Below are 15,534 nucleotides of genomic sequence, written 5' to 3'. Positions count from 1 at the left end.
ATACGTAATAGGTTTTCAAGTTTTAACCCTTTCGCGGGCGCAAAGCTAAAATATTCTTTTCTGTGATAAAGTACATTATAAACATAATGTTCTCAACCCTCTTAAACATTATTGACCGTAAATTATTTTTCAGATCACGTGTCTTTTGTTTAGGGCGTGGCTAGAGGTTATAGCCACTACGCACTTAAGACATTTAGCTTACCTGTTAGTGCAAAATTAATTCAACTTATTATGACACCTTCTTATGAGAAATTAATATTTATGAAAATAACAATTTTAATGATAATTAAATACAAAATGTTTGAGGAATAAAGTAATAATAATAAAGTAATAATACAATTTTACTGTAATAAACAGCAAAAATAAAAATACTCCAAGAGGAGTTGGATTTTGCATTTCTAAAACTTCAAAAGACGGACCACTGTCTTCTGTAAATTCTGGTAGAGATCTGGCAGTAAAATGCTTATTCCATTTCACTTGCGGCTGAGAAGTAGATGGAAGCTGTAACTCCTCAATTTCTTCATCATCAGAACTAGAAATAATATTTTCTTCTTGAGTAAAGTCCGCAAAGTCTTGAGTAAAGTCTTCATCAGTATCACTATCATTAGATACTGCTGAACCATCATCTGATGGCAAATCTTCAAAAATAGCAAGAGCCTCTTGTACAGATAAGCTCTTTCTAGATATTGTAATAAACTTAATTATAATCTTATAAAAGCAGAAAGCTAATTTAAAATAATACAAAAAAATTATCCACATAGAGAAAGTATTCTAAATATCATCTCTCTAAAAAACGCGAACATTCTAGCCGAACAGAAAAAAACTATACTGAGAGTCAAATCAAGCCCAAAACCTCATCACTTGCACCCCTACAGAAATATAAAACTGTCAAATATAACTCTTCTCTCAGGTAGAAGCAATGTGGCGTTTTCAAGGTCAGTGTTACTCCCCTAAACGGACGGTGGATAAATCCTGTATGCACGTCTAAACACTTTCCAAAAACCCAGTAAAAATGAATTGTTTTTGCTTGTGAATTAGTTTAATTGATTTAAATGATAGAAAAATAATGCATTAAAACTGTAAAAATATTTTGCATAAATTAGAAATATTACTTAAAATAATAAAATTTCAATTTGCAGTACTTATGCAGCGAATGTTCAGCACTCCATCAGAGACCATAATTCGATAATAATGTATAGTGCTGACATATGTAATGATTTTTGTGCATTTCAGCTTCAATAAATGCAAATGGCTAACAAATATAACCACTGCGCACTTAGAGATAAAATTATTTCTAGGTGGTTCGACTTTGTAGCCACTGCCCGCGAAACGGTTATCGCAGTAAATTTTAACAATAAAATTATTTATTTGAATATGGTAAAGCATATGAGGGTTATCTGTTAAGGGGAGGGATACCTTCGTAGAACACTAAGAGAAACTGGCCTATATTCACGTTATGGAATTATCACATTTCACGAAGCGTGAAGCTAGATAAAACTTTCCAGAGAAGTGAGTTTGTTCGTAGCCGACCATTGGAGGGTTTCTAGCCGTTCATTTTCGTGTCGGTTTCATGTTTCAACGAAACATGAAATACGTGGGACACAGCTTTCAACTGAACTGAAGATGAAAACTGAAGATGCTTTGAAGAAGCTCTGTCTGTCGTACGATTTCTCCTAAGAATTGATTTTGACGTTAGTCAACCAACTAGATATCTCGAAAACAAAAATTCTGGAAAATGTGTCTTTTGATGCGCAGCTGAAGCTTGTAGATGTGATACCGGTTTTACACATAGGAAAAAGAACAAAAGCTAACCATGCAGGCAACCCGTTCGTAACAGAATAGAAGATACCATATTGTTAACCTTCTTTACTTTTGATTAGTTATTTTATGTTTTCTACTGTGATGTTTTATCAGCATGATTTTTAGAGTAAGTGAGAGTTGGAATGCTGATTGCATATTTTTAAGTTCTTTTTGGTTTCTTTATACTAATTTTTTGTGTACTCGGGGCTCGGGCTTTGGAGACTTGGTTTTAATGAGTAATTTAGTTGGCTTTTAAATTAATCTTTTGTTTTGCTCGGCTAATAAGAGGAGGAACCACGGGTCTCTGGTTGCCATCGTTTTGGTTTGGAGGAGGGTTGAGTCATTTTTAATCATATGATCCCACTGGGACAAGGCGGATTGGATCTCCCTTGAATAGTTCACCATATTTTTAACCTGTTGAACGCGTAGCCCAGAGGTCTTCAAACTTTGTCAATTCACTGAATCCGTATAAATATAAGGTTTTTTGTGAGAACCCTTAGAAAAAGATATCTTAAAATAACATTTAAAGCAGATCAATATGCTATAGGTCCTTTATATGAAGAAAAATTTTTTAAATGTTGCATTTCTTATTAAAAATTTTAACAAAAAATTAATGTAATGTATTGATTAATAGCACTACCTTGGGTTAAAGGTTCACCTTCCCTTGCATCATTATTAGTTTTTTTTCCCTAATGTTGGGCACATGCCTATAACGGCATTGGCCACTTCTAAGGCCAGAGGTGGTGGCCATTTTATTGTGCGGGCACCTAATAGGCGGCCAACACATCCTATGAAGTGCCAGACAGTTTTACATCCAAATGCCTTCTCCGGAATTCGATCACGATCCCTTCGTTATCGCAGTCAGGCTCCCGGGATTTGCAGATGGTGTTTTCACTGATGGCTCTAAAACTCCAGGGGAAACGGGAAGCGGATTCTGTATACTTTCTGGAGGAGCTTGAACGTATGAGTGGAAAAGAAAGCTCGCTTCGGAAAACTCTGCCTTTCAGGTGGAGCTCATAGCAATCAGAGCAGCTCTTCTCCACCTGAAGAATAATCCCACAAAGCCCAATATCATCTACACAGACTCATCCTCAAACCTCGCTGCGATAGCTGGAATTCGTTCTCGCAGTCCTATCGTCAGCAGTATTAGAGACATTCTAACACACATGCCTGCTTCGCAAAGACCCTCACTCATCTGGGTGCCCGCTCACAAAGAATCTGTAAGGAGAGGATTAGAGATTCTTTGCCGCTCATACGGGAATAGAAGGAAATGGGAGAGAAAATGTTGTCACAAAGGAAGCAGCGGATTCATCCACTTTGCGAGAAGTCCCGACCCTTAGGCCAGTCTCGGACCTAAAGAGTCTGACATTCTATCAGCTCCTAAGAATATGGCAAGAACGTTGGGATCAAGCCTCCACAGGAAAACGTGTTTACAATCTCATTCCCAAGGTCAAGAAACAATCCAAACTAATAGAAAATTACATGACGTATTTCCTCACTGGTCATAGTTCCTTTCCTTCATACCTCTGCCGCTTTGGCTTGAGAGAGAATGGTAACTGTGAATGTGGGAAGGAGGGTCATCCAGATCATTTTGTATTTTCCTGCCCTCACACAGCACTTAACAGCCTCAAGCAGGCAGGAGCCAGATTCTGGCCAAATTGGTTCCAGAATCTACAAAGTAACAGAGTTGCCCATCGGAACCTGAAAACAATAATTGATTACTGTACTAGCAATTACTCTTCTGACACTGGAAGATAGTAGTCATAAAATTCTATATAAGCTAGTTCAATATGTTACCAACAGAGTATGTGATATTTATGTACAATATGTAATTTTGTATTTATGCTGTACCAGGTTCTCATGCATAAAGTTCGTACTGTATCTGAATGCTGTAATGTATCTGTATATGTTTATATCTTTTATTTATGGTACCTAATTTATACTTAAGATCACGCGTACCTCAATGGCATGCTTCTTGTAAACTTTAACTATCTTGATAACGTATATGTATGGGTGTATATATCAATATGAGTGAGAGTATGTATACTTTTATTTGTTTCGGAATATCTATGTATGTAAGTGTGTACTATATATCTGTATATGTACATATATTTTGATTGTACTCTTCTTTAAGTGCCTTGTATGCACATGTATATATTTCTTTGTACATTGTTGTACTCTTCTTCAAGTGCCTTGTATGCATATGTATATATCTCTTTTTTGTATTTTATAAATGTCGTCTGCTCAGCCGGGGCTGCCCAAGGCTGCGGCCTGGTAGCTAGTGGTTGACTCCCTCCGAGTTGGTAACCAATTTTGCATGGATATATCTATACCTGGGTCGGAAGCCAACTCAGCGGTTTACCTCCCCTAACCACTATACCGTCTGGGCGGCTATTATATCGTAATTAGTGACAATGAGCTTTCAATTTTTTACGCATACTGTCTAAATCTAGCTCTATTAATATTATCTGCAGTTGCATTTCATATTCTGTATTTAATTTGTTTCTATATTTGGTTTTTGTTACCACGTGTATTGAGAAAGATTGTTCAGTAAAATACATTATTCTGAATGGCATTAAAATGTTTAAAGCTGTATGAGAAACATTTTTCCATACACATAGACTGAAAAATCGAAACATTTTTCCATACACATAGACTAAAAAATCGAAAAATGTTCGAAATCAAAAAAGCTTTTTTCTCACTTACGTAATCGATGACGTTGCGTTATGGAAATCGAAAACCCACATGCAAAGCTTCTGATTAATTTTCAAAGATAACTTACATGTATCTTTAATTCTTTTTTAGTTATAAACACTAGTCAACTAGAATAAGGGCTTTGTAATTTTCTTGTTGAATTTTTGTGGAACACAGTTTGAAGACCGCTGGTGTTGACAAACTTAGTGGCAAGTTAGTTAGGCAAAATATCTCCCAAATTTAAATAAAATGGAAATTTGTAAAATGTTGCTGTCCGCTTGAACTCACTAATGGGAAGTTTATTATCCACTAGCGCTTAAGCATTCAGAGTTTTTCTTTAATTCACCATTCGAGTTCACATAAGAAAACGCACTAAAATCAAGTTCATTTTGAGTTTATCCAATGTGATTTAAGGTTATATGTGATAATGATTTTTAGTTGTTTTCGAGGAACTTCTGCTATCCATCGTAGCCTATCTTTAGCATGGATTTTTTCCTGGTTTATCCTCAACATTTTCAATAGCATTTTCAATCCGTAAATTAATGAAATTTTCCAACTTTTAAAAGTTTTCTGGGCTTGCATTCAGCTATACATCTTATTTCTCCGGCATGATTGTGTTAGGTATCATAATCAAATTCCCCAGCCGCATTTTGAGAGTAGCATGCGGCTGGTTAGGCCATTTAGTATAGCTCTTTTGTTGTAAGAAACAATAATAAGAATAACCGGAACATATAATAACGTATAATTATAACTTGAACAGAAATCGTGCTACGACAGGCGTTTTAAGAATTAATAGAAAAAGTTTAAAATTATATTATATGAATAAAATTTTCTGTCAGTTTTGACATTAGTTTCTGATAAGCAACATACGAATAATTCCGTTTATAAAATATTCTAATGCTACTTTCAGATCATAGGTATTGGGACATCTAAAAAAAGCAAAAACACTAGCAGTATACTGTGTTGGTGATAAACCTCAGATCTTACTAAATGAAGTTAGGAATATACAAACTTGCACAAAAAAGTATCTTTTAAAATTAAGCAAAATAATAAAAACTGAAATAAAAATAATATAATAAAAATTTATATAATAAATAGTATAATAAAAATTTTAAATTAAGCAAAATAGTAAAATAATTAAAAAATTTTTTACACAGTAAGATTTTATTTAAAACGGATATGATAATCTCTACATATAATAAAAGAAAGAGTGTGTGTGTGTCTTTCGTTCGCGCTGCGCGTAAGCTAATAGACCCACGGCTACGAAATTTGGTACATAAGTGCAGCTAGACAAGAGCCAGTGAACCTCGAAGCGATTTTTTCGAAATTCGAATTTTTTTTTATTTTATGTTTTGTGACAAAATCGCGTTATTTTAAGACATAATGGGCTATAGGAAAGCGAACTTTTACTCTACACACTCCATTTTCACATCGTCATGAAACGTGGGCACTTAGCTATTTTACGAACTTAAAATAAATTTCGTGTTTCAATAAATCGATTAAATACGAATTTATTTAACGTAGTGAGCTTAACACCTTTTTAACAGGATTTTCTAAAAAAGTTTATTTTTAAAAATGTACAGTTTATTTTTCTTTGATTTTTGGACACGTTAAACTTTCATCCTTGCGACTGCTTTTACAAAAAGAATTTTGGAAAAATAATAATATTTTGTATTAAAAAAAATTTTTTTTAAATGAAGCTTCCGAGTACACTTCTCACATCTTTAAAAATGTGATTTTTGCAACAATTTTCCTGTCTTATTGTCATTGATAGATTTTTGATGAAATCGCATCATTTTCTATAGTTTCATACTTTTAGAAATATAGGTTTGGCAACAATTTTTCATCGTATTTCTTATGTCACTGTTTTTAAGAGATTGGCATATTTCATTGTCATTTATATATACTATATATATAATACATTTTTATAGATTTTTTTTTTGTTAAAGTTATTTTGCAGAGTAAAATTCTGCGCGAAATTTTATGTTTTTTTGAGTTGCTTTCATGTTATTTTTTGCTTATTTCACTGTTTGTAAGATATTTAAAAGTTTTGCATGATTTTTTTTTTTTCTTCAACGGAAAGTTGGTTAATTTTTTTATTAGGATAATTAATATTTGTATTAAGGGATATAGCTTATTTCATTGTAATTTTTTTATTTTGAAAATATTAGATAAAATATCATTAATTATACTTTGCTTTTCAGAATTTTTTGTTTTTTATATTCTTTTAAGTAATTTATTGCTCATTTCACTGTCTTTAAGATTGAAAAGTTTTGAGTGATTTTTTTAGGAAACAAAGTTTTTAACCTCCTTTATACCATTTGAGTTCTTAAGATTTTGCAAAGGGAAGTTGGTTAATTTATTTATTAGGATAATTAATATTTGTATTAAGGGATATTACTTATTTCATTGTAATTTTGTTATACGTAATAATTTTTCTTTATGAAGTTGTTCTGCAGAGTAAAATTCTACGCAGTTTTTAAATTTAACGTTTGGTGTTCCCTTCAGCCATTTTTCCGGTACATTTAAAAGCCAGACGAAGGCTGGCAGCGAAGCTGCTAGTTAATGTATAAAAAATAATAGTGGGAATAATAGATTAAATAATTCTATTTACAGAATTTATCTGATATTTTATATCGCGAATAATAAAAGCATGGAGCGCTCTTAATAAATTAAAAATGGTATGGCTTATGAATTTGGCAATGCAGTTAAATTAATAGAAAATTTGAAATGGCAATGGCTTATACATTTGATATTGCAATTAAATTAAGAGATTTCTTTATTTAGGGGCCCCACGTTTTTATTATTCTCGATATAAAATTGTAGGTGAATTGTGTAAATAGAATTATTTAATCTACTATTTCCTTTACACTGTATGGTAAATTACTTTTTCTCCTTTTAGGGTATTAATTATCATATCCATTTTAAATAAAAGCTTAGCCTTTTTTTAATTGTATTTTTTTCTGCTGTTTAGTCTTAACTACACATTATTAATGATAAAATTTTTAATCAATATTCAAATACAAGCAATAAATTATAAGAAAATTAAATAAAGAAAAATAACTGAATATCATTTAGAAAATAAAAAATTACTTTGAGTACTCATTTTCGGAATTTGGATGTAATAAGAATGTTACAACAAGCATTTTACTTGAATTTAAAATGAACAAATCTGATGCGGACACCACATGACTTCCTTGTACGGCCTATTAAATTATATAATTTTCTGATGCACTTTATTTAAAGGCAAAAATAACGTAAAAATTCAAGCTTCATTAAAAATTGTAAAATGCAGAAAAACCTAAAATACCAAATGCAGTTAAAAACAGTTAAAACGCAATTGTTAGAGTTTCTACGCAAAAACAAGCAATTCGGCCAGCTGGCGCGAAGATAAAATTTTCAATGACAAAACTGAAAGTTAATCTTTTGTTATACTGGACAAAAAGACATTAAAGTTGGTGCACCAACTGACTTCACTATTCTACTAAGAGTTCCAAATGTAAACAACTGGCAGCCTTATTAGGCTTAGCAGCGCCTCTTAAACTTTTAAGCTCTTGATAATGCTATAAATATTACATGCAGATTAACTAAAGGCATTTAAAACCCTAACTGAAACATAGAAATAACATAATTCAATCACTTTTAAAGCAAAAATGCTGGTAATATAGTGGCTATATGTTCATATATGTATATACATAAGTGTGGTGCGACGATCACAACGAAAAAGGGAATTACACAACCACATGTTATACAAAATTTCAACATTCTACGGCTATTCATTTTTGAATTATGTGAGATACATACCTATACAGACCTCACGAAAAACGTCTTCAAAATCCATTTTATAATCCGTTTCGAAAAAAAGAAGCCTTTATTCCGTTCGTACGTACAGATGTCAAGCAAAAACATCGTTCGAATGGATTCGAGAGAGGCCAAAATGGACATTTTCGTTGAAATATGATACCCGGAATTTTTCTTGGTTATAATACTTTCTTTCTTTCGTACAAAGAAGTAAAAACGAATATTGCCAATTCGTCATCAACAGCGCCAAGACGGAAACTCAGAAGCAATTCTTCCGTACGAAACGCTTTTTACTGTCGTCTGTCAAACCTCAGCACAATAAAAAAAAAAAAAAAAAAAAAAAAAAAAAAAAAAAAAACCGCTCAATAAAGACTTTTTTTAAATCATTCTTGTTTTAAAAGACGGCGAAAAGTTTGTTTTATAATTTGTAAAAATTTCAAAAGTTTATATCATATTTTTAGATGTTGAAATTCTAAAATCATAAAAGTAGTCTAAAACCGAGGGATTAATTTCGCCAAAATTTCAGAAATTAAATTCCGATTTTCATAAATTTCACTGAAAAGATTTTTTTTTAAGCTCTATTCGATGGTGCAAACAAAAAAATTCTAGAGTATTTATTTTTAATGTTCGCTAAACGACGATATATGTGAAAAGTCGTTTAAACATTGAAACAAAAAAATCTAAATCGAGTTTAAAAAAATCGCATTATTACATTGCATTGTTATCAACACACAGTGTGCGTACAAAATTTGAACTCGATAGCTTATCATACAGTAGGTTAAAAATCAATGACAAAATTCTACTTACAGTGTAAGTGAACTAAAAGCTTATAAAAAGCAATCTTAGATTTAGCGTAGATTTCGAATAAAACTTTTTGAGTTTCGAAGACCATCAGAAACAAAAACCTTCTTCTTCAGGGTAAAAAAAAAAATAACATAGAAAGGCTAAAATTAAAGTTAAAAAAGTCTGAAAGAGTTCAGATTTTGTACTACCTCCAAAGAAGCGTTTTTTTTAATGTTTTGTGTGTTACCTTTATTTATTAAATATCATGTTCTTCGCACTTAAACCATATAATTCAATTAAACAGAAATACCACAAAATGTTTAAAAAGAGCGTATCTTTAGAATTTCTGATATTCAGTTTAGCGCGTTGGAAATAAAATTTTGTTCCCCCCCCCCCCGGTACAGTGTTGCCATAGCTCGCTTTGAAATCCTTGAGTTTGTTACTCAAAAATTCGTTAAAGTTTTAAAAAATAGGAAATCGATCATAAAACAAATTTCAAATTTCAAATTTGTCTTCCAGATGCCCATATTCGAATAGAGGACTACGTTATTCAAAATTTAATGTCTCTAGGTATAGTTGCTGTTTCGCAATGCGAGAGACATACATACATTCATGCAGATTCTTCATTATTTAATTTCTTTTAATATAATGCAGCGCTGTAATATTTGATAGCAACAATTTGAAAAGTGAAACGTCGCAAAATACCAAAACGAAATTAATAGCCCTTCTTGGCAAATTGCCATTTTGGGCTAAAAAATAAGAATGGCAAATTATTTTTGCTTCTGAAGAAGAGAGAATATCTGATCACCCTCAACGTCGATATTTTATTCGGAATCTACACCAAATTAAAGTTGCTTTGTTTTGCTATTTTTAAGTTTTAAATTCACGTGCTTCTGTTCCATTGGATTCAAAAAATATCTGCACATTCTTCCAGTTCATATCGAAAGAATGAACGTTATTATTCTACTGTAGGTTTTTGTCTCTGCAAGTTGGTAGCTGTGTGGGGAAAACCAAACCACTATTTTTCATGTAAAATCTTCAGTAAATTGATACCTTATTTTAAACCAATTTTCATATCTTGAACTGTAATTTCATAGCATAATTTTTTCCAAAGAGGAGCGTGAAAAAAAAAATCACTATTCTAAGTAAACTTTTTTCTCTCCCCCCCCCTCCAAGCAGCACTATATTTCAAGAAAACGCTACATTATTGTAAAAATCACTATGGCTTCTTTTATTTTTCATTTACTATTAGTAAAACTACCTAACAATTATAATCATTTGGAAAAAATTGGATATCAGAAGAAAATGCTTAGATTTTTTTCCTTAGAAAAGGATCGTTCAAAAATTTTTATATCATAGATATATTTCATCATACATATATTTCCTGAATATAGAGCAATAGTCAGAATAAGTTTTTCTTATGTTCATAGGAACCTCATTAATTAGGAGTTAAGAAATTCTTGTTATTTTCGTTTATATATATACATATTTAGGTATTACATGAGCCCGAATAGTCAGCTTGGGATTGCCGCCTGAACGGAACATATATGTATATATTTCATTTAGAAAATGCTTATTAGTTTATAAGGTATTTGTCCCGCCTTCCTAGCGTGCCCTTCGTGGTGTAGTGGTTCTGCACGCTGGGCTGGTATACCCGAGGTCCGTCGTTCGATTCCCGGCAAAGGCGTTGCTAATTTTTCATCTTGCCTGCTTTAAAAATAATAATAATAATAATAATAATGTTTCTATAGTGGCGCCCGAACTAAAAAGGGTGTTGGATGATGATTCTCCTCACCCAGGATTTGGCGATTGGGTTCCCTAAAAATACCAGTCGCCCTTTAAAAGGGAAGTATATAAAAAAAAGGGGGAGTATACAAGGTATTTCTCCTGCCTCCTAGCGTGCCTTCGCGGTGTAGTGGTTCTGCACGCTGGGCCGATATTCCAGAGGTCCGTTTTTCGATTCCCGGAGAAGGCGTTGCTAATTTTTCGTCTTGCCTGCTTCCAAAAAAGTGCATAATGTCTTTACAAGTTTTAAAACAATGCAGTATTTAACGTAGACCTTGAATGTTTTTGAATTCTAATTTAAAGAATTTAAAGTTTAGCTACCTACATAATATGAACTTATTTTTTGAGCCACCAACTGATAAATTTTTCAACAGGATCATCATCCTCGGTTTAACGTATGGCGAAAGTATTTCGCAATTTAAATAACTGTTTAGCTGTCATTTCTAACCAGATCTTATCACATTCTGGCGGTCTTTGGGTTTTGAGTCGTAACCAGATTGTAAAATTCCCACAGTACAATTTCGGAAAACAAACAAAATTTTTATCAACTTCTTCGCCTAGTATTCTTTTTTCATACATCTGTCGTTTTAGCATGGTTAGTTATAATATACAACAATTAAGGGAGAAAAAAAATCATAAAATACAATGAAGAAAAATTCTCGCCTTGAAATCAGTTATTTTTCTTTATAAGAAACAAAAAAACACTTCGTGAATGTAACAAACAAGCACAAAACCTTGGCACTCTTAGACCAAATCACATCCGTATCGGAAACAATAGGATACAACACAAGGTTGCCTAAATAATTGTAAGCAATAAAACGTAACGAGAAATATAAAAATTGTTAAATAAATAAAGAATGAAGACTGACAGTGAAACAGAATTGTGAAAAATGTCTGAATAAAGTCCTTTTTTAAAGAAGTTGTTCTGCATTTATAAGTAAAATGCTATTTTCACAGATTTGATATAGATTTTAATAAGTTTCCTGTTATCAAAATGAAATAAAAAAAAAATTTAGATTATTTTAGTGCTAGGCAGGCAAGAACAAATATTTTAACTTTCAGTAACTCGAAGAAGGTGTTATTGCCTTCACTAAACAAATTTCGTGTCTTTGCGAAATCGAAATCTTTGCCTCTTCAGTTCTGGGAAATATTTCTTGCAAGCCTCATGCGAAAGTGATCCAATGAAGAGACATGCCCATCCATATCGTTTAAAATTTGCAGATAGTATCTTTCTTTATTAAATAATAATAAAAAAAATTTCGTGGAATTTATTTATGATGAAATAATACCATAATAATCCTCTCGCTACTGTTCGGTATTTTAAACATTTGAATTTCAAATATAATGCGATATTATGTTCTCTATCTCAACTTTTTGTGCATCGTCAACTAGTAGGCCTATCTTAACCGTTTAATTCGAAACTGTTAAAAAATTTAAGAGATTAACCCCCTCCCGTTAAAAAACAGTCTTTTGAAAACAAAATAACATCTAAGATATAGTTGCGAATAAATTTTTCAAGTCTAAAATAAAAAATAAATTTTAAAAAAATCTGAAAAGTTTCAGATTTTAAATTACATCCAAAGAGGCGTTTTTTACACATTTTGTCTGTTACTTTTATGTATTAAATATCACGTTCTTCGCACTTAAACTATATTCATTTCAAGAGCAATATCGCAAAATAGTTTTAAATTGAGCATATCTTTAGAATTTCCGATACACAGTCTCGCGTGCTGGAGATTTAAAAATGTCTTTTCCCCGTACAGTGTTGTTATTGCTCGCTTTGAAATCGTTGAGTTTGTTAATCAAAATTCGTTAAACTATTACAAAATATGAAATCGATAATAAAACAAATTCCAAATTTCAAATTTGGGCTGCCACATGCACATATTCGCAGTAGGATTACGTCATTCAAAATTCGATGGCTCTATGTACCGTTGTTTTATCACAATGCGAAAAATACACATACATTTATGCAGATTTTTCATTATTTAATTTCTTCAAATATAAAACAGGACTCTAACATTTGGTGGCAACAGTTTGAAAAGTGAAACGGACATTTATAGTGAACCAACGCAAAATCGCGAAACGAAAACAATAGTACATCAGTACAAGGTCCCTTTGGACGAAAAATCTTTCCAAAATATTATTTTTCATGTCTGATGCCTAAAACGTACTCTCTGGATATTGCCATTTGTAGGAAAAGAGCTTTGGTTTGTTCATTCACATTTCTTGTAAATCATTACTTCATTATGCATGAGACAAAAACACGTTTTTTGTATTTGCATGTACGTTATATTGATACCAAATTACGATTTCGTGTTAGCGTTAGAAGCTCATTTCTGAATCAAACGCAGTAGAAATATCATATATAGTGAATTGGTAGACATTATAACATCATTAGACGTTCCTTAATTTAATTAATTTTGATATCTCATCAAAGAACGCCACTTTGAAATAATACTTTTTTTGACAAATTTCACATCATTTAGTTTATTATAAGGAAACTAGATGGCAGTACATTCGCGCAATTAAAACCATCGATTCGTGATTAAGAAATTTTCGTGCTTCAAAAATAACAACAGTTCAAGTGCAACTGAGTTTCAGCTATCCGAACTTAGAAATGGAATGGGTTCCGATAATCAGTTTGCATATTCGGAACAAAAACAAAAAAAAAGTGTCCGCTTCAAGTAAACTATTTATTCTCAAACACATTCTTAATGTCGTCGACACAGAGACTTTTTTTCTTTATTATTAAATGCATAAACATTAAATTATACTTCCGAAATTATAGTAGCAAAACGAATCGAAAATGACCAATGACTATTTTTTTTATTCGTTATGAATTTCAGTTAATTCTTGCTCTTTCATTTTTTTAAAGAATTGATACATTTTTAATTGTCTTCAGTTAAAATCACTATTGGTTTACGCGTTAAGACGCTATTTGTTCAAAAATTTTAGATATATTTTTTAAGTATATAATTTAAGACATTTATTGTTTGTATGATAAACTTATAAAACATATTGTTTTCGTCCAGGGCCAAAAGAGTGAAGCAGACGATTTGCGTTATTCAGATAAGGCAAAAAACACTAGACTTTACCCACATAAAGGAACGTACACTTTCTTAAAAAACTGTCTGGAAGAGCAGCATTTAGAAAGTAATAAAGGGGTAAGTAATGAGCTTGAATTTAGCCGGAACCCGACTTCGGCGCTTCTCATTCTTGGGTGAACTTTCAATTCCATCAAGAACTTCAGTAAGATGAGTTCCGGTATATTAATTTATTATTTAGCAAATTTTTATTTATCTTTTTATATTCCATTCAATTTTAATTACCAAGTGTTTTATTTTTTTATTTTTTCACTTTTGCTGACGGTATTCCATAATCACAGGCACCAAATTGGCGAAGGATTTTCAGGGGAAAATGTTTTGGCTTGAACTCGATTTTAAAATATGCGTTAATGAGATTTGCATGTATAGGAGGGAAGTCGGGTAAAGCTTCTGCAGGAATACAGTATTTTGTTGCAAAATTGCTAAAGGAACAATGTTTCGAATCTCATCTCAAAGCGATCGCTACGAAATTTCCACCAGAACGAAAGCCCGTTTATAAAAGTTTATTGATTCTTAATACATAGTTGAAACATAAAATACGTATGTATGTATATAATATTTTTTTACAACAAAAAGTCATTGTTTTTTCTTTTCGTGAAACTCCTCAAACTGAGCGAAGGTGGTTCAGCTAATACTTAAGTACCAAGAGTTCTCCTATCACCTGAAAAATGTATTCATTGCCCATGCCTTGATTATTAACTTACTTTAAAAAAGAAAGAATAAAGAAAAAACGTTTCTTCAGCTAATGAAATAATACGAAATCTAATTTGTTTGATAGTTAAATCTTCAAATGACCGGAGAGAAATCAGCATTAGAAATAAAATCATAAATGGTTACTCGATAAAAATAGCTGGCTACTGACACTGCAAGCAGTGGCGTAACTAAAACTCTAGGGCCCCTATGAAAAAAAAAAAAAAAAAAAAAAAAAAATTGTCCCCCTAAATAAATTTACAGTACTACCCCCTCCCAAATCGAGGTTTCCAGGAGCCAACATTTTGATAATGATTTCTATAATATTAGGATTAATAGTTAAAAATATGATATGGACACACATGACTTTCTTATATCGCCTATTAAATTACACACACTTTTTGTTGCATTTCATTTAACGTTATTTCCTCGAATAATTTTAACTTAATTATTCGATCCCTCAAGGCAAGTTGAAAATGACATCAAAAACTGCAAATTTTGAATTAAATATCTCGGTCAGTTTTTTTTTCGCACGGGAGTCAAACTTCTTCTAATTTATTTTTTCATAACGAGTACAAAACTTTCCCAAGTATAAGTATAGGAATCGGGAGACCGAATGAAAAGTTAAATTTCGTTATTAGCCGAAAATTATGTTTTTTTTTTTTTTATTTATTTGACATAGCCAAAATATTTTTCGTCATTTAAAACACTTCTGTAATGGGCAGATATGACTACGACCAACGATTATGAAAATAAAGCCCCGGGTAAGGGGGTGATATATATGTGCATATGTACACTGCCAATTGCAATAAAAAAGAGAAGTTCACAAATGGATATTATACCAGCCCCATATGCAAAGTTTTAACGCTCTGCG

At 31.9% G+C, this 15,534-nt stretch overlaps 1 long non-coding RNA gene across 1 annotated transcript in view; it reads right to left on the bottom strand.

The window, feature by feature from the left end:
• Positions 1-308: 308 nt before the first annotated feature.
• The window catches only part of LOC146997819 (uncharacterized), a 338,237-nt gene continuing 323,011 nt past the window's right edge, over positions 309-15,534 (bottom strand). Inside the window, exon 3 of the long non-coding RNA XR_015040878.1 lies at positions 309-679. This is a non-coding gene — a long non-coding RNA (uncharacterized LOC146997819). The remainder of the gene's footprint in view (positions 680-15,534) is intronic.

Source organism: Stegodyphus dumicola, chromosome 4, assembly GCF_044657685.1.
Source record: "Stegodyphus dumicola isolate Sdum_Otavi_A_Nest chromosome 4, ASM4465768v1".
Classification (NCBI taxonomy): Eukaryota; Metazoa; Arthropoda; class Arachnida; order Araneae; family Eresidae; genus Stegodyphus; species Stegodyphus dumicola.
The sequence above is the reverse complement of the archived record's forward strand: the minus strand, read 5'-3'. Positions and strand labels throughout refer to the sequence as shown.